General features: G+C 29.3%; 1 protein-coding gene across 2 annotated transcripts in view; it reads right to left on the bottom strand.

Annotated features, from left to right (window-relative positions):
• The window catches only part of LOC119604821 (cAMP-specific 3',5'-cyclic phosphodiesterase-like), a 165,855-nt gene that overhangs the window by 69,392 nt on the left and 75,042 nt on the right, over positions 1 to 21,421 (bottom strand). The gene's annotated exons all lie outside the window — the stretch shown is intronic.

The raw sequence follows: 21,421 nt of genomic DNA, 5'->3' as shown, positions 1-21,421 counted from the left end.
TTCAATGAACTATTTATTTAACACTTTTCTTTAACAGTTTTATGCCAAATATTTGTTTTTAAAACTTAACCTTGAGTTTACTCCCAAACAACATACTTAAGGCATTAATTAATTAAAAAGCAAACTTTCTAAATCATGTTAATCAACAAGCAGTATCATTAACGGGCAAGTACCACGTTTTATTAAAATTTCATAATATTTTTTCACACCATTCTCTATAAAGTTGTTAAAAATAAACTAAAATAAATCAATTGTTTTTTCAGATATTTTTCACACAACTTTTATTTTTTATTCGACAAAAACTACAACATGTACAACACGATTTTATCGACTTTATAAATTGTTTTGCCTCATACAACCAGGGCAAATGTTTTTAAAACAGAAAAAACAAAATACAAAATTATAAACATTTCAATTAATTGTTGTAGAGAAACAGCACATTATATTGTTGCTGCTGCTGTTGTTGTTGTCTTCAATGTAAACACAAACTAATCACTTGTTTGAGAAAACAATTGAAATTTGATGAAAAGAATTAAAAAAATTTTTTTCAGAACATATTTTATTTTCTACTTCTAGTACAAGTTTGATAAAAAAAGAAAATATTTACTATGAATAAAAAAAAAATATTCAACACCATTTCTGGGTTAAACAAATTTTTGAAAAAGTGTTTTTGTACTTGATTTAAACAACCGGAATCGGTGTCTATTCTCTAATAAGTTGCCATACTTATTATATTTTAAATCTCTTATTTATCTCATATTTAAATCTTTCTCTCAAAGTAACAGAACCATTTTTTAAAGTTATTACAAGCAGAACCGAGTAACTGGACTCTAGATTACTACTTTCTTAGTTGATATGTCCTATACGACCTATACAACCACTTAATCTACGCGCTTGACTCGATATCGAGCGTACACAATATTCGGAGTCCTTTGAACTGCGTCTTTAATCGATGGGTATAATATCTGAACACATATAAGTTAATACAAGCAAGTCAAGGGACCCTTACCGCCCCAAATGCACCACCACTTGACAAAGAAGTGGTTGGCAAAGAGTCGCAAATCAAGAATATAGAAGAACGTGGGAATAATATCTGAACACATATAAGTTAATACAAGCAAGTCAAGGGACCCTTACCGCCCCAAATGCACCACCACTTGACAAAGAAGTGGTTGGCAAAGAGTCGCAAATCAAGAATATAGAAGAACGTGGGAATAATATCTGAACACATATAAGTTAATACAAGCAAGTCAAGGGACCCTTACCGCCCCAAATACACCACCACTTGACAAAGTAGTGGTTGCCAAAGAGTCGCAACGCAAGAATATAGAAGAACGTTTACCGCAAGTACTCGAAGTACAGGTGGCGTCTTGTATATTGCATAAGAATCATCAGCTTCGAAGACGTTGTCAGCATTAGCGTTGCACCCCTTAAAAGGGTATTTTCCACCTCCTCCTCATTTGAGTTAATGGGAGTATCTCCGCTTCTTAGACAATCATTCGAGAAACTACGTTCGATGCAATTGGTTTCGTGCAAATCGAGTTCACATAATGTCTTTAAACCGATCTCTAAACCAGAGGAAGTGCTCGAACTTTTTCTCTTTTTAATCCCAATTAAAAGAGAGAGAGAAAAAGTAAACCAGAGCTGGTATGTTCTATCATGAATTCACTTTCTGCCGAAAGAGAGAGAGATATACAGGGAATGTTCATGTTCACATAATGATCTTCAAACCGATCTTTTAACCCGAGGAAGTGCTTGGACTTTTTCTCTTTTTAATCACAATTAAAAAAGAAAGAGAAAAAGTAAACTAGCAGAAGCTAACCAGAGCTGATATGTTCTATCATGAATTCACTTTTTGCCGAAAGAGAGAGAGAGAGAGAGATATACAGAGAAGGGTTAGACATTTTTATTTAAAACATTAGAAACTTAGTTTACTCTCTATATCGACTGGTATCGGCAAAGCACTCTCTCTTGAGCATTTTGTCTTTCCAGCTTATCGCCTTACAAATATAGAGCTAGTTTTTTTGGAATAGCGTTTATTTCGATTCATTTCAAATATCTAAACAATTTTTATAGATTTGCCAAAAATCGCTTTTTAAACTTTTCAAATTTCGATTGGAAATGGTGTAAACAGAAAACATAACATTGATTTCCCTTTCTTTTAAGAACAATGTATAAAAATATACTCTTAGACCTAGAAAAAATAGTACTATGAATACAATATATAAAAACAAAACGATTGATCATGCAATTGCTCGATCCCACCCTATAACAACAATACCCAACACCCTCACAAACCTCTCTTCTAAGAGGTCTTTTAACATCTGTTTATTATTTTAATTTAAATGCCAACTGTTTTAATGTGAAGAAGTGAGTGTGTGTCAATAACCCAGCAAACATAAACACAAAAATCTGAAAAAAAAACATCTTATCAAATTGAGAACGATTTCAACATACATAAATATTATTGTTATTTCTTTTCACTACATTTCCCTATTTTTTAAATCAGACCTTTATTGTTTGCTGGGTTATTTTGTTATTGTTAAAATACTACGTCAAATTTACTACTACTGTTATTGTTGTTGTTTTATTCATACGTTTTCTGTTTATCATTATTAATGTTGATAATTAGTATTGTATTTTTTTTTCTCTCTCTCATTAATTATCACTATTTATTTGTGTTTTCTTAATTTAAAAGTGTTGTTGTTATTGCTGCTGCTTTATATTTATGCATCATCAAATTGCAATTTGAAAATGTTGTTGCTATTTATTGTTGTTCTATTTGTTATTAAACAATTGTTATGAGACGCGTACAGCGAACTACTAAAGGGTAAAAGAAAGAAGAAAGAGCGGTTCGTACAATCGTATTCTGAAGTTTCAAACGGCATATTTTGTTCTTGTGCTTAGTTTGACAAAAAAAGAGAGAAAAGAAATATACATGCCTGGTACCAAATTGACACCAAACTGTTTATAATTTTTCAATACCATCCGTTGTCAAAGTATATACATACATACGTACGACAACTCTATGTAATGTTGACAACATTGCAACAATTCGTTGTCGAAATCTAAATTTTATACACATCCGTTGTCTAAATGTAAGCTCACTATTGGCAACGGATTGATTGTCAATAGTGAACGAATTGTTGCAATGTTGACAATGTTGCGTTGTCAACATTACATAGTGTTGTCGTACGTATGTACATATATACTTTGACAATGGATGTTATTGAAAAATTATAAACTCTTTGGTAACAATTTGATACCAGGCGTGTATATTTCCTTTTCCCTCTGTATAGGTGAAAATTTACTCTCATTTGAAAAACACCCTGTATGACCAAAATGTCCGAATTTGACTCCCTATAATTCCGGCAGTTCTTGCCCGATAGAGCTGAAAATTTGTGTCTGGTCCACTATCTGATACTATCTTTGATTCACTTAACACAAAATTGCTATATGTTGTTATTGTTTTTGTTCGTAAACTAAAATTTGTAGTTTTTGACAATATTTTCTTGTTTTTTTTTTTGGTACTTTGCTTCGATATCCGTTTATTATGCAAAAATTTTGCTGATTTTTTAATACAAAACTCCTGAAAAGTATATCTTATAGAATTATTGAAGATTTGGATCTCAATTATATCTGGGATCTTTAGAAAACTGATTTCAACATAGAGACGAAAAGGAAGACAGACGGACATAGCATATTCGATTCCGCTTTATTTTAGGATCCTAAAGTTTTTTGCCTTTCAGCTGACGTTATGTTTATTTATGTATGAATTTAGTATATGTAGGTGTGTTTGTATGTATGTATTGATTAAATAGGTAAAATGCTATTCACGTTATTGTTGATCTGATGAGGTCTGCCAATGATGTCGAAGTTGATGATTAATATTAACCCATCAAACGCAGATAGTAGCAGATGTTAAATGACTTTTTTTTTATATAAACAATTACATTGTTTGAGAATTCTTAAAAATATTGAATAAATTTAAAATAACACAAATTTGCAAAAAAAAACATAAAATCTTTTGAATTTTTCATATAACAAAAAATAACTTCCAAAGAAGCAAAAAAATAAGTAGAAAATGGTTAATAGTAATCAGTCAAACTCCAACCAGGTTAACATTCATAACTGGCTTAAAAATACCAGTAGAATGATGATTTTAAATTTAAAATCTCTCTACGAAATTGCAAAAAATTGGTCCATAATTGAGTATCTCCACTTCTTAGACAACCATTCGAGAATCTACCTTCGATACAATTGGTTTCGTCCAAATCATGTTCACATAATGATCTTTAAACCGTTCTCTAAACCCGAGGAAGTGCTCGAACTTTTTCTCTTTTTAATCCCAATTAAAAGAGAGAGAGAGAGAGAGAAAAAGTAAACTAGCGAGAGATAAACAGAGCTGGTATCGGCACTATGTTCTATCATGAGCTCACTTTCTGCCGAAAGAGAGAGAGATATAGAGGGAAGTGTCAGACATTATTATTAAAACATTACAAGCTTAGTTTACTCTCTATATCGGCTGGTAACGGAAAAATACTCTCTCATGAGTATGAGGGTCCATAATTGACCCTACACTAACAAAAGAGTTGAGTTAGCTCATTTCGCAGCTAAAGAATTCTAATTTCTAATCAAATTTTTAAACAAATTATAAACCAATTGATAGCACACCCTGACAATAAATTTTTTTCTATTTTTTCTACCTTAGAAAAATAAAATTCTCTAAAATTATATTTGCAAATCCCCATGTTTAATCTTATTTTTATCGACAGCAACAAAAACCATGCGAAAAATAAAGTTTCATTTTTATGCTTAAATTATGTTATTTCTCTAGGTTCTTTTTGTTGAAATAATTTTTGTTGTTGTTTTTTATTTTTAATATTCAACTCTGTTAAAACCTTGATATTTCATGGTTTTAACATTGAAAATCAAGGTAAATTTATATGTATTTACACACACATACACACACTCACTTGCTCTTATATACAGACAAAAATTGCTGGGAATAAAATTGCAATTTCTATTCTGTTGTTGATTTAACCTCCTCTTGTTGCATACAAAAAAAAAAATATTAATACCTGGCAGGAATTGTTTGCAAAACTAAGGAGATGATAGGAGAAAGAGAGGAACAGCTGAAGGATGAGTAAGAGAAAGAATGATGGTATTTAAACTAAGAATGAAATGAAAAACAAATGTTGCATCCAGGTGAAATGTTTCTATAAAATAAAGTTTTCATATACATACAATATACATATGAATACGCACAAAAATATGCAATTGTTTTGTTATTTATTTTTTGAAGGAAAACAAAACAACAAAAAAAAAAACAAAAATAAATAAAGAGAAAAGAAAATATTGTAGTTATAATACAATTATTCGAACAAGTACATATCCATACAAACATACATACATTCTTAAGTAAACATATACTGTTACAGCTATGCAAACTTGTTTAACAGAATTTATATTCAAAAAACATAAACATATGTACAATGTATGTTTGTATTTAATATTTCATAGTATGCTTTAAGGCGTTTGCATGTTTGTGAAGTTGATTTTGATTATCTCTGGGTTTTTGTTTTTGCAGTAAATTGTGGAAAACTTGAGAAATTTTCTTATTATTTTACTACTTCCATTTCTACCACCTCTTTGTTTTACTACATTAGATGACTTTGCTACAAAGTTGTTTATATATATTTTTCCTATACAGTCGTTGGAAGAAACTCTATAAACTTTGTTAAATTTTATAGTTTTTTATAAAGTTTCACTATACTATTTCAAAAGTTTTTTTCTGTAAAAGCCTTGGTACCATCAAATGGTTTTTTTACTACCAAATATTACTACATTTTCTACAACTACTAAAACACTGTTAGTTTTTGTATGTGTATGCCTTTAAGCCAACGTATGTGCCTGTCTTATTTTAAATTGATAACAATTGTTGTTACTTTTTTTCCCTTTGTTTGTTAGTTTCAAAATTGTTTATTGTTATTGTTGGGTATTTCCTTGATGTATTTCTTGACATTTTTTGGTTGTATTTTTATTTAGCCATAAACAACATTCTGGCCAATATTTAGAGACTTTATTATCTGAACATAAGGTTTATTGTAACGGAAATTTTTAGTAAAAAACCCAAAAGTGAAATTTTTTATAAATCAATTGTTAACATTTCAATCATAATATGATATTTATCATAATATTGAGTTCTAATCAAAATGGGTAGATGATACAAGCCCTGTATTAGGTCCTGTATTAATTCGTTTAAACTGAATTTTTATTATATATTGTAGTATACTGTCAATAAACTAAATAATAGGTTTAAGTCAATAAAATCACAAAGTTTAGTTTCTAGTTCATTGTCGAGTTCATACTTTAGTTCGTAGTATAACTAATAGTTAATCTCATAGTCTAGTTTATAATCCAGTTCATTATCTAATTCGTAGCCTACTAAATTGTGTAGTTCATAGTGCATTTCGTAGTCCAGTTCATTGTCTAACTCAAGCTTAGTTTCTAGTTCATTTTGTTCATTGTCGAGTTCATATTTTAGTTCGTAGTTGAATTTATAGTCAAGTTCGTAACCTAGTTTGTAGTTTAGTCTAATTTGTAGTTTAGTTCGTATTCTCGTTCATAATCTAGATCATAGTATAGTTCATTTTCTAATTTATAGTTTAGTTTATATTGCACTTCATAGTCCAGTTCATAGTCAAACTCGAAGCTTAGTTTATAGTTCATTTAGTTCATTGTCGTGTTCATGTTTTTGTTCGTGGTCTAATTCATTGTCTAATTTGTAAATGAGTTAGTATAGTATAGTCTATAGTCTAGTCTATAGTCTAGCCTATAGTCTAGTCTATAATATAGTCTATAATCTAGTCTATAGTCTAGTCTATAGTCTAGTCTATAGTCTAGTCTATAGTCTAGTCTATAGTCTAGTCTATAGTCTAGTCTATAGTCCTAGTCTATATTCTAGTCTATAGTCTAGTCTATAGTCTAGTCTATAGTCTAGTCTATAGTCTAGTCTATAGTCTGTCTATAGTCTAGTCTATAGTCTAGTCTATTAGTCTAGTCTATAGTCTAGTCTAGTCTATAGTCTAGTCTATAGTCTAGTCTATAGTCTAGTCTATAGTCTAGTCTATAGTCTAGTCTATAGTCTAGTCTATAGTCTAGTCTATAGTCTAGTCTATAGTCTAGTCTATAGTCTAGTCTATAGTCTAGTCTAGTCTAGTCTATAGTCTAGTCTATAGTCTATAGTCTAGTCTATAGTCTAGTCTATAGTCTAGTCTATAGTCTAGTCTATAGTCTAGTCTATAGTCTAGTCTATAGTCTAGTCTATAGTCTAGTCTATAGTCTAGTCTATAGTCTAGTCTATACTAGTCTATAGTCTAGTATATAGTCTAGTCTATAGTCTAGTCTATAGTCTAGTCTATAGTCTAGTCTATAGTCTAGTCTATAGTCTAGTCTATAGTCTAGTCTATAGTCTAGTCTATAGTCTAGTCTATAGTCTAGTCTATAGTCTAGTATAGTCTAGTCTATAGTCTAGTCTATAGTCTAGTCTATAGAGTCTATAGTCTAGTCTAGTCTAGTCTATAGTCTAGTCTATAGTCTAGTCTATAGTCTAGTCTATAGTCTAGTCTATAGTCTAGTCTATAGTCTAGTCTATAGTCTAGTCTATAGTCTAGTCTATAGTCTAGTCTATAGTCTAGTCTATAGTCTAGTCTATAGTCTAGTCTAGTCTAGTCTATAGTCTAGTCTATAGTCTAGTCTATAGTCTAGTCTATAGTCTAGTCTATAGTCTAGTCTATAGTCTAGTCTATAGTCTAGTCTAGTCTAGTCTATAGTCTAGTCTATAGTCTAGTCTATAGTCTAGTCTGTAGAGCTATAGTCTAGTCTATAGTCTAGTCTATAGTCTAGTCTATAGTCTAGTCTATAGTCTAGTCTATAGTCTAGTCTATAGTCTAGTCTATAGTCTAGTCTATAGTCTAGTCTATAGTCTAGTCTATAGTCTAGTCTATAGTCTAGTCTATAGTCTAGTCTATAGTCTAGTCTATAGTCTAGTCTATAGTCTAGTCTATAGTCTAGTCTATAGTCTAGTCTATAGTCTAGTCTATAGTCTAGTCTATAGTCTAGTCTATAGTCTAGTCTATAGTCTAGTCTATAGTCTAGTCTATAGTCTAGTCTATAGTCTAGTCTATAGTCTAGTCTATAGTCTAGTCTATAGTCTAGTCTATAGTCTAGTCTATAGTCTAGTCTATAGTCTAGTCTACAGTCTAGTCTATAGTCTAGTCTATAGTCTAGTCTATAGTCTAGTCTATAGTCTAGTCTATATAGTCTAGTCTATAGTCTAGTCTATAGTCTAGTCTATAGTCTAGTCTATAGTCTAGTTATAGTCTAGTCTATAGTAGTCTATAGTCTAGTATAGTCTAGTCTAGTCTAGTCTAGTCTATAGTCTAGTCTATAGTCTAGTCTATAGTCTAGTCTATAGTCTAGTCTAGTAGTCTATTCTAGTCTATAGTAGTCTATAGTCTAGTCTATAGTCTAGTCTATAGTCTAGTCTATAGTCTAGTCTATAGTCTAGTAGTCTAGTCTAGTCTAAGTCTAGTCTATAGTCTAGTCTTAGTCTAGTCTATAGTCTTCTATAGTCTAGCTCTATAGTCTAGTCTATAGTCTAGTCTATAGTCTAGTCATATAGTCTAGTCTATAGTCTAGTCTATAGTCTAGTCTATAGTCTAGTCTATAGTCTAGTCTATAGTCTAGTCTATAGTCGAGTCTATAGTCCTAGTCTATAGTCTAGTCTATAGTCTAGTCTATAGTCTAGTCTATAGTCTAGTCTATAGTCTAGTCTATAGTCTAGTCTATAGTCTAGTCTATAGTCTAAGTCTATAGTCTAGTCTATAGTCAGTCTATAGTCTAGTCTATAGTCTAGTCTATAGTCCTAGTCTATAGTCTAGTCTATAGTCTAGTCTATAGTCTAGTCTATAGTCTAGTCTATAGTCTAGTCTATAGTCTAGTCTATAGTCTAGTCTATAGTCCTAGTCTATAGTCTAGTCTATAGTCTAGTCTATAGTCTAGTCTATAGTCTAGTCTATAGTCTAGTCTATAGTCTAGTCTATAGTCTAGTCTATAGTCTAGTCTATAGTCTAGTCTATAGAGTCTATAGTCTGTCTATAGTCTAGTCTATAGTCTAGTCTATAGTCTAGTCTATAGTCTAGTCTATAGTCTAGTCTATAGTCTAGTCTATAGTCTAGTCTATAGTCTAGTCTATAGTCTAGTCTATAGTCTAGTCTAGTCTAGTCTCTATAGTCTAGTCTATAGTCTAGTCTATAGTCTAGTCTATAGTCTAGTCTATAGTCTAGTAGTCTAGTCTATAGTCTAGTCTATAGTCTAGTCTATAGTCTAGTCTATAGTCTAGTCTATAGTCTAGTCTATAGTCTAGTCTATAGTCTAGTCTATAGTCTAGTCTATAGTCTAGTCTATAGTCTAGTCTATAGTCTAGTCTATAGTCTAGTCTATAGTCTAGTCTATAGTCTAGTCTATAGTCTAGTCTAGTCTAGTCTATAGTCTAGTCTATAGTCTAGTCTATAGTCTAGTCTATAGTCTAGTCTATAGTCTAGTCTATAGTCTAGTCTATAGTCTAGTCTATAGTCTAGTCTATAGTCTAGTCTATAGTCTAGTCTATAGTCTAGTCTATAGTCTAGTCTATAGTCTAGTCTATAGTCTAGTCTATAGTCTAGTCTATAGTCTAGTCTATAGTCTAGTCTATAGTCTAGTCTATAGTCTAGTCTATAGTCTAGTCTATAGTCTAGTCTATAGTCTAGTCTATAGTCTAGTCTATAGTCTAGTCTATAGTCTAGTCTATAGTCTAGTCTATAGTCTAGTCTATAGTCTAGTCTATAGTCTAGTCTATAGTCTAGTCTATAGTCTAGTCTATAGTCTAGTCTATAGTCTAGTCTATAGTCTAGTCTATAGTCTAGTCTATAGTCTAGTCTATAGTCTAGTCTATAGTCTAGTCTATAGTCTAGTCTATAGTCTAGTCTATAGTCTAGTCTATAGTCTAGTCTATAGTCTAGTCTATATAGTCTATAGTCTAGTCTATAGTCTAGTCTATAGTCTAGTCTATAGTCTAGTCTATAGTCTAGTCTATAGTCTAGTCTATAGTCTAGTCTATAGTCTAGTCTATAGTCTAGTCTATAGTCTAGTCTATAGTCTAGTCTATAGTCTAGTCTATAGTCTAGTCTATAGTCTAGTCTATAGTCTAGTCTATAGTCTAGTCTATAGTCTAGTCTATAGTCTAGTCTATAGTCTAGTCTATAGTCTAGTCTATAGTCTAGTCTATAGTCTAGTCTATAGTCTAGTCTATAGTCTAGTCTATAGTCTAGTCTATAGTCTAGTCTATAGTCTAGTCTATAGTCTAGTCTATAGTCTAGTCTATAGTCTAGTCTATAGTCTAGTCTATAGTCTAGTCTATAGTCTAGTCTATAGTCTAGTCTATAGTCTAGTCTATAGTCTAGTCTATAGTCTAGTCTATAGTCTAGTCTATAGTCTAGTCTATAGTCTAGTCTATAGTCTAGTCTATAGTCTAGTCTATAGTCTAGTCTATAGTCTAGTCTATAGTCTAGTCTATAGTCTAGTCTATAGTCTAGTCTATAGTCTAGTCTATAGTCTAGTCTATAGTCTAGTCTATAGTCTAGTCTATAGTCTAGTCTATAGTCTAGTCTATAGTCTAGTCTATAGTCTAGTCTATAGTCTAGTCTATAGTCTAGTCTATAGTCTAGTCTATAGTCTAGTCTATAGTCTAGTCTATAGTCTAGTCTATAGTCTAGTCTATAGCCTAGTCTATAGTCTAGTCTATAGTCTAGTCCATAGTCTAGTCCATAGTTTAGTCTATAGTCTAGTCCATAGTTTAGTCTATAGTCTAGTCTATAGTCTAGTCTATAGTCTAGTCTATAGTCTAGTCTATAGTCTAGTCTATAGTCTAGTCTATAGTCTAGTCTATAGTCTAGTCTATAGTCTACTCTATAGTCTACTCTATAGTCTACTCTATAGTCTATTTTATAGTCTAGTCTATAGTCTAGTCTATAGTCTACTCTATAGTCTAGTCACAGTCTTGTTCGTAGTTTATTTTGGCCAAAAGTAGTAATGGTTCATAGTCTAGTTTGTAGGTTAGTCATTGTATGTTTCATAGTATAGTTCATATTCCAGTTCATAGAACAGTTCCTTATCTCCTTTATATATGATTTAACAGTCAAACTAGTTGTATTCTATAATACTATAGTTTCAATTCCAAATAGCTTACAAAAACAGAACATAAAAATTTCTTCTTTAGAATGACTTCAGAAGTAGTGAATTTGGAATCAAATAAGAAGGACACCCCTCCTATGACAAGCTTGTGTTAAAATCATCACATCTGCAGGTATTTTTTAGTACTTCCATAAAGTAAATTTTACTTCTTTTTCGCTTCTTCGGAAGTTCATTTTTGCCGGGAATACTTCAAAATATCGACCTAGTTCATAGCCTAGTTATGCTACAATCAAACCACTCTTACTATTCCCTACATATAGCCGCAATCACAGTTCCAGGTGTTTGTGTCGTATTATATTTAAGAAAATAATATTTCTTATCTAAATCTTCTCATACTATTAAACATGAAATTCAAATAAGATACTTTTATACACTTTATGTGATTTGATATTTTTCTTTACTTCTTTTTTTAATATCTATTAAAATTTCATAAATATCCTTCTGTACTTATGAGAGAAAAAGCGATATAAAAAAATATAATAAAATAACAAATACTACTAGTAGTAGGTACATTTACAATTTGTTTACAATATAAATTTTATATACTTTTTATTTTATGTATTTATTTTTCAATGCTGTAGGACCTTTTTTTGCACTACTCTCTGGTGTGTGGTAAACATTATTAAGTAGCAACAAATCTATACAATGTTGCAAGCAAGACCATAATGCCCTTACAGGCATGATAGCGGCAAAAGATGGTTGTACATATAGTCTGTCGCTATAAACAAATCCATGTATTTGTTATACATATATTTCAATAAATAAAGACATAATACAATGTAGCAACAAATGTTGCCAAGAATAGTAGATAAAAAATTAAAATGATATATAGCGGCACAGTGGGTTATGTAAGTAAATGATATTTTTTCCAAATTTTAAAACTGCAATATTTTTTAATTTTAATTTAAAATTAAATTCCTTACACTTGCAAATAATTTCAGTAAAATTTATAAAATTCAGAGCCATAGTGCGCTATCCTGTATAATTTATTTTACTTATACAAGGATATCAAAGAGATAGAGACAGTAACCTGTTTCAAGAGCACACTTGGAATGACAATAACTTGCATTTTTTTTAATTTAATTTTATTATTTTTTATTCGTTTATGTACTTGGTTTGTATCGCTGGGGCTACAGACAAAGAAATATATATATACATATGTATATAGCGGCCATTCAGCCGTCAATGATAATGTCATTAAGTGTAAAATTACCAACATTACATTAATTTGATTTTTATTTAATTGAATAATGATTGTGTTGTCGTCAATACTCTATTATATTATATGAATGGATAACTTTTTTATCCTAAAGGTTTTTTGTTCTTTCTCTTTTGATCATTTTTACTTTTTTTCGCTTTAATATTTTTTATACTTTGATTTAGATTAAATAAATCTATTTAAATCTGGATATAAATCAAATAAAATGAATTTTTAAATTAAAAAATGGTTGGAATTTTCATACAATTCCTTTAGTCGTTTACTTTAGGATCCTTAATATTAAAATTAATATTAACCGAATTCAGAAAATTAAGTTTTTTCTTAACACTTTGTGTCCATGAATATTATGACACGTCACCGTAATTTTCTCAATATAATTTTCCATCTCTATAAAGTTTCTTAATCCTAGATATGGATCCTTATCCTGGAGAAGTCGGTTTTATAATTTTCGTCCGTCTATCTATGTATGTTGAAAAAACTTTTCAGAGGAGTTTAGGCGTAACTAAACACAAAACAGTAACAATTGTCAGAAAATTGATTCCAACAGACAGGCAGACAGATAGATAGATAGATAGATAGATAGATAGATAGATAGATAGATAGATAGATAGATAGATAGATAGATAGATAGATAGACAGACAGACAGACAGACAGACAGACAGACAGACAGACAGACAGACAGACAGACAGACAGACAGACAGACAGACAGACAGACGGTATGACAAACTTATACATACCCTTCTCACGAAGATGAAGGGTGTAAAAACTATATATATTTTTTAAAATACGCTATAGTAAAGGGTATATACGATTCGTCATAGCCGTGCTCAGCACTCCTACTTGTTTTACCCTTCACCTTCGTGAGAAGGGTATATATAAGTTTGTCATTCCGTTTGTAATTTCTATAATATAATTTTGCGACCCCATAAAGTATATATATTCTGGATCCTTATAGGTAGCGGAGTTGATATAGCTATGTCCGTCTGTCTGTCTGGCTGTCCATCTGTCTGTCAGTATGTTTGTTGAAATCAGTTTTTAGAGGACCCCAGAAATCGGCGAGATCCAATTTGTTTCTATCGGAAATACGACCGGCAAGAACGCTACTTAAAATCAGATTTTTTTAAATACACTATGGTGAAGGGTATATAAGATTCAGCAAAGGCGAATATAGACTTTTTACTTGTTTCTTTTCATTTTGTTCAAAATATTCATAAAAGAACTTTTTTTATTTTTGTACCTTTTAAATGATATGTATTTCAATTTATGTTGTATAGTATATGTATGTGTAAAAATATGATGAAATAAATATTTTTATATACGACTTTTTTGAGAGAAACCTTTTTATATATATTTCCTTTTATATGAATATATCAATATCATTGCTTTTTTGTATATTTTAATTAAAATCCGATAAATGTTTGATTTAAATGCATTTAAAACAAAGTTGAAGTGATTTTTTTGCTATCAAAAGGTATTTTTTCCCAGATGGGGTCTAGGTTTGAAATAGCATTGGTAATAAAGTGAAGCCTATTTAGTTAAAATTTATAAATAAATTGAAATATGTATATAGGGAAAATATTTCATAATAATTTATTAAAGTTTTATGAACAAGACCCTAAATCAGTAAGTTAATTGCTATACATAACTCAATTAATAAATTTAGATTCAAATTTAATTATGAACATTTTTTTTGGCAAATTTAATTTTAAAATTTGATAAGTTTTTAAGAAAGTATCTTAAAGTTTTTAGCCTTTTCACTTTTAATTTATTTTTAAATTATAGCTTTTCTAATTAGAGTACCCTTTGTTCTGTTAGTTTGTGTGGGACAGAATGTAAAGGAAAAGGCAAAAAAAAAAAAAAAAAAAAAAAGCCTGTGCTCATTATTGACAATTATGGCTCTATAATGTGGCTGTAATTGCATAAAATGTTGTAACATTATAAATTATTTAACTGGGATGAATGTATGTATATGTGTGTGTGTGCTTGCTATGGTATCTCTGTTCCTTTTGTTTAATATGCTTTAAGAGACCTTATATAATATGGATTTTAATAGGTTGGTAGTTGTTTGAGGCCTGCAGAGTAAGAGTTTTGGGAGGTATGGGATTGAAAAAAAATGTTCTAGTTTAGTGTGGAGTGGAGGTTTAGAGCAGCGGTTCCCACCGTTTTTTACTTCGCGGACCCCTTGAGGAATTTATTTAATTTCACGGACCCCCATACATATTTTGATATCTTATTGTTATAAATAATTGTTCATCCGAAAATTGTCTTAGTCCTGGTCCATAAACCCTATAAAATATTCCCGTACATTGAGAATATTTAGTATTTCGGAAATGTTTTCAATTGCATGGTTTTAAATATAGAATGACTTCTAACATGATGTTTAATTTTATGATCGTGAAAGCTTTCATGTTCATTTCTCGTCAAGGTAGCGAAAAGGGTTATTTATCAAGTATTGTCGACATGTGCTTAAAGAGTCATGTTTCTAAATTTTTTTGCGATTTCATAGGAGTGAGCTGAGTATGTAAGCTAAGTTTTCGGGAAAATATGTGAAAGTTAGACTTCTTCGATGTTGTTACGGAATGCGTTACCCACATAAAATATGACCTGAACTCTTTGCGAATGTACTGTGAATTTGGATCTTAAATTTGAATTTTAAAATACCTACGAATTATTTTACTGCGTGGTTTTGACTATTTACGCAAAACGCTATGAATTTTCTGATGTTGATTTAATAATATTGGACAACAAAATGAAGTTAAAATCTGTGTATCACGTCGGAATAGAATATTTATTTTTAAAATTAACTAGATTAACACTTTTGCTTACAATTTAAAAAAATATTATGAAATGTGACCTAACTTCATATTCCGGGATACCAGTATCAGTATTTAATTCTAAGGCAAATCATTATCCGTCTGATATAAAAACATTTATTTCGATACATATACATTTATAAAAATTACAAATCACGTAATACTTTACTTTATAAAAGTGAAACAATAAATTTGTAGGGCCTAGCTTCATCCTGATAAACGACCGAAACAATAAAATTCAAAAAGTCATTAACAAATCTGGGATTATTGAATAAAAATTGTGTATTTTAGTATTTATGAAAAATTTGGAGATATTTTTAATATTTTGTAACATATAGAGAATATTTTTTATTCATGATTTTTTTCGTTCGTCTTCGCGGACCCCCTAGGATTTTGCTACGGACCACTAGGGGTCCGCGGACCCCCTTTTGGGAACCGTTGGTTTAGAGTATAGTTCATAGTTCAGTTCATAGTTTAGATTGTAGTTTAGTTCATAGTTTTGTTGGTGGTCTTACTCGACGTTTAGTTCACAGTCTCGTCTAGAGTCTAGTTTATAGTCAATTGAATGCTTTCTAAGCTTGCTTACAAATAACTACATAAATAAGTCATTACAAATAGGAAGTATCTGATGAAGACTAAATGAAAAGTCGAATTTCGAACTTTTTTTGGTTTCTTTTTTACTTTTTCCCAAAAGGTAATAAATATTTGAATGCAATATCACAACCAAAACGTATAAATTAAAATTATTAACCTTAACTTAATTTAAATTGTTGGAAAAAAAACAAAAAATTTCCGACTTTTTCTGACATTTTCGACTTTTATTTTCAATATCGATTTTTCGACTTTTTTCTTACAAGATAATCGACTTTTTCCGACAAAAAGTCGATTATTTTAAAGTCAATTTGAAATATAAAACTTATAGTAAGTATGATTGATTTATTGAAAATTTGCACCATGGAGATATTTTGGATCTTTCGCTTCTTCAGCTTAATAGCCTCGGTTATCTATAAGGATCCAGAATATTATATGCACTTAATAGGATCGAATAATTACACTGTAGAAATTACAAACGGAATGACAAATATATACGAATCCTTTTTCATATAAACAAATACCTGTGTGTGTATATAGGGACTTGAGCTAATCTTTAAATTTCAATGAAAGTTTTATAAAATTTTTAAATCTCTTTTTATCATGATCACATCATCTATTTGCTATTGATATTTAATAAATTGTCGTCATCTTAAAAATATAACTTTTACTATAAAAACAATTTATGCTAAAACAAGTAGGAAATTATAGTCGGGCATGGCCGACCATATAATACCCTACACCATGAGTATATTTTAAAAATTTTTATTTTTCACAAAGAAACTTTTATGTTGAATTTTACCTTAATTCCAAAGTATTTAAGCAATTTATTGATAAAAAAAGCAAATTTTCTAAATCAGGCTTTATATAGGAGTATAGGTCAAACATGGGCCGATCCTCATTAAATTTGGGAAAAGGATATATTTTTAAATAATAGTTAGTAATGTTGAGTTTCATTGCGATACAAATGTTTATAAGTCAATTTTAGACGTTTAAGACATTTTTTGAAGGGGGGTTTGTATGGGGGCTAGGGTCAAATAAGGGCCGATCATTACGAAAATCTGCAGTGTCATATATACTTATATAAAACTTATTTGTGCCAATTTTAAGATAGATAATAATATATTTGACGTAATTATCGGGAGGTACGGTTGTATGAGGGCTAGGTGAAATAATGGACCGATTTCAACTTCATCAAATTATCTTGAAAATTGCGGCCTGTACCTTGCGCACAAGGTTTACATGGACAGCCAGCCGGACAGACGGACGGACATGTCTTAATCGACTCAAAAAGTGATTCTGAGTCGATCGGTATACTGTTGGGTGTAGGACCAATATTTTTGTGTGTTACAAACATCAGCACAAACGTATAATACCCTCCCCACTATAGTGGTGTAGGGTATAAAAACAACTCAAGTACTTTAATATAAAATGTACACTTTTAACTATATAGCTTATTGTAAAAAAAATCGAATATAGACAATATTTTAGCTGTCGTCTCTTCTTTTACATTGACAATATAAGTTTTCGAATAAACTATGTATGTATATACATATATTAGGATGTCCCTGGGACCACTTTTCTTTAGAAATGTCTCTCAAACGATGCACATTAATGTACTTAATACAAAAATCCTTACTAGCGATTGAAAATCTTGATCTGAGAACTGTTGCAAAAAATCTTATATTCCTACATGAGATTCTTAAACAGGCTGTTTCTCGGGACACTCTAATGTATATGTTTATGTAAGTTTATACATACAAATATATATATGTGTATCATCATTACTCACTAACATGTCAATAATATTGACATTAATTTGAACATTTAAACTCATACTTGTAATCGTCATATCGAAAGCACTTTTTTTACTGTTATATCAATAAATTTTCAAGAAAATGGAGGAAAAATATTCCTAAAAGAATGTGCATAAAAGTGGATGGCAATAAAGATGAACAAATATACATAGTTGAAAAAGAATAACATAAAAAGACCAGTAAGATTTAAGTTTTATACATATGACCCAGTTGTGACTGATAACTAGTTAAATAAGTGGTTTAACGAAGTGAAAAAAGGAGAAGAATTTTTTTAAATAAAGTATTGAGATAAAATTTTATTAGAAATTTGAAGTAGAGACATCACTGAAGCTTGGTTTATAATACAACTATGAGCATTTTGGCTAGAAACAAGAAGGCTATTGTTTTAAAAGTCTTAATCGTAAATTTAAAATTTCCCACTGACTATAAAAATAGTACATTCTTATCTATTTATGTTTGTATGCATGTAAGTATATTAAAATTACTTGGCAACCTTATGGCTATAGGTTGGTTACTTGCTTGGTTTGGCAAGATATGGCTGGCTGTCAACTAAATTCTATAAATGTTTATGTGTCAGTAGTATGTCTAAGGCAATGTTTGTGTATGTGTGTTTGTGTTACAAACAAAAGTATGTGTTTACTATCATCACTCTAGGGTATTTTTACAATGAAGTAATGTCATTTTGTAGTAGTCGTCTAGTTGTTTTCTTTCTCTTCTTCTTGTCATTTTAGTCCTTTTTTTCGACAAGTATTATTACTGCAAAAAATTGGAAAAAAAGAGCAAAGACACATGACAAAAAAAAAATAAATTTGTAAACTTATATTTTTTTTAAATAGTATAAGTACAAAGCCTTTTTTCTTAACTGTATTGTCATTTATAAAATGATAGACACATATTACCGCACACAAACATAGACTAAACTACATATTTGCCTATAAATATGCAGACATATATGAGCATTTTTTTTACATGAAAAAAGTGTAGTATGTTTAAAGGCATGGCTAGGAAAACGGAAAGTGGGTGACAAAACAGTATAGAATTGCGTCTGGCAATTTTATTACAAGGTTTACATGGACAGAAGGATATGGGTGAAACTCGAAAAGTGATTGCGAACCGATTAAATAACACTTAAAGTTGGTTGTGGAATCATTAGTTTTGGATGTTATATAACAAATACACCTATAAGTATGCAACATATTTTATCTTATTCAATCACGTGTTAAGGATTAAGCACATTTTTTATAATTTTTTATTAGTTTTTTTTAACCATTTAACATGTTCTAAGATTTATATCAGCGCCTAAAAGTATGTAACACTTTTTTGGAGAAATATTATATATAGATAGATCTACAGTTCAAATAATCTAAAAACCATGACAACTTTCTTAACACAATAACTTTTTACAGAAAATTTGTACACCTAAGCAGCTAAAAGTATGCAACAATGTTAGCTAAAAGATTTTTTTTGCCATTTTTTAGATTTTCAAAAAATCCCAGCAATAGGTTTAAATAAACATTTTATTGGCGCCTAAATGTATGCAACATTTTTTAACTAAATACTCGTTTAACTAATATTTTGTCTCTTACTGTATACGAATATTTGTGTGTGAGTATATAATAAATATTGTAGTGTCATGTCATGACTGCCATTCATTTTTTTCTTGTTTGGTATTTTGCAGTTTATGCCATAGTTGTATAAAAGCAATAGCAACAAACCATCATGGTCGTCATCGACGTCATTAAATAAAATGTTAAGTGTTTGAATATAATATGTGTAATCTCTCTCTCACACACACACAAACAAACAACGAAGACACACTTTTTTTTTTTTTGTTTGCAAGTGTTAGTAAAATGTTTATTAAACTCTTTATGTGTGTGTATAAGAATGTGTAAAATACTTATACGTACATTTTTAATTTTATTCCAAGTGCAATTTTATTTTTGCTTTATACATACATATACATATGTATGAATGTGTAAGTATTTTGTCATTTTAGAAAAAGTATTACTTAGAAAATCTAGAATGTCACACATTTCTTTTTCTATTATTATTATTATTATTTTTATTTGTACATTATTACATATTTTAGTTTTTTTTAATCTCTATCAAAATTTTTGCAATTGCAATTTATTATGTTTTTTAATATTAAAAAAATAATAGCTTTTTTGTAAAACAAACATCTTATGACTTTATAAATAGAGTTTTTATTTTTAGAAAATAAAATATTCAAAGAAATTCTTTTGTGTAAAAATATAGAAAAAAGTTTTATAAATTCTTTAAATATTTTAAGAAAATATGTTATTAAAAGATTTTGTCACATATGTATGTATGTGATTTAAGATTTTTAAATAAAAGTTTGCATATTATAAGAAAAATGTATAAAATCTTTTTTAAGTAAAATACCCTCAAATTAAAAAAGCTCAAAGCTTTTGGCTGAGAATACAAATTTAAATCCAAATTCAAAGACATTTTGCTGGATAAAATCCCTAAAATCGGCTAGTGAAAAGTAAGGTAACCATATTTTGAAGAAAAAGGAATGAAAATCTAACTTTTTTGAAAAAGTAGTATTTCTACTACTATTTTCAAAATACAAAATAAACATGGTTTTATAGATAGTTTTTCATATTTTAATCATTTCGTAAGAATTTTTAATAAAAATACTACTTTTTGTTAAAAAGTAGTAACTAATTTAGTACTCTTATTTCATATTATTTGCTTATTTGAAAAAAGCAAAGCTAGCTTAGATTAAAAAATTTATTATGTATTTCATTTTCGCAAAAAAATTATTGAATTTGCTACTTTTTTCAAAAAGTAGTATTTTTACTACTACTTTCAAATTGTAAAATAAACACGATTTCATAAGCAATCTCTATTAAAAATAGTACTTTTTCCGTATAAAAATGTCCTAATTCATATTTTGGAGAATAATCACTGAATTTCTTGCAGTTTTGAAAAAGTAGTATATCTACTGCTATAAACATGGTTTTGTAAATAGTTTTCATATTTAATAAATTACATAAGAAGTTTTAATAAAATTACTATTTTTTGTTAAAAATTAGTAACTAAATAAGTACACTTTGAAATTTTTTTTTTTTTTTTTTTTTTAATTCATATTTAATAAACTGCATAAGAAATTTCAATAAAAATACTACTTTTCTTTAAAAAGGTAGTAACTAAATAAGTACTCCTTGATTTTTTTTTTTTTTCAATAATTTAAAACTTACTTAAAGTATAACATTTTTTTAATTCATATTTTGCCGAAAAATACCTGATTTTTTCTTTTTCGGAACAAGTAGTATTTCTACTACTATTTTTAAATTGCAAAATAAATATGGTTTTGTATATAATTTTTCATATGTAATAATGTGCATAAGATATTTTTATAAAAATACTACTTTTTGTTAAAAAGTACTAACTAATTAAGTACTTTTTAAACGATTTTTTTAAAAAAAGTAAAACTAGCTTAAAGTATAAAATTTCGTAATTCAAATTTGGCAGAAAAATTTCCGATTTTCATAAATTTTTCAAAAAGTAGTATTTCTACTACTATTTTCAAAATTGCAATATTATTATGGTTTTGTAAACAGTTTTTCGTATTTAATAAATTACATAAAAAATTTTAATAAAAATACAACTTTTTAATGTATTACTTAGCCCATAATTAAATATTTAACTAAAATATGA

This window comes from Lucilia sericata, unplaced genomic scaffold (genome assembly GCF_015586225.1).
Source record: "Lucilia sericata isolate MDLA Ls3-8-SP2 unplaced genomic scaffold, ASM1558622v1 Contig000435F_arrow, whole genome shotgun sequence".
NCBI lineage: Eukaryota > Metazoa > Arthropoda > Insecta > Diptera > Calliphoridae > Lucilia > Lucilia sericata.
The sequence above is the reverse complement of the archived record's forward strand: the minus strand, read 5'-3'. Positions and strand labels throughout refer to the sequence as shown.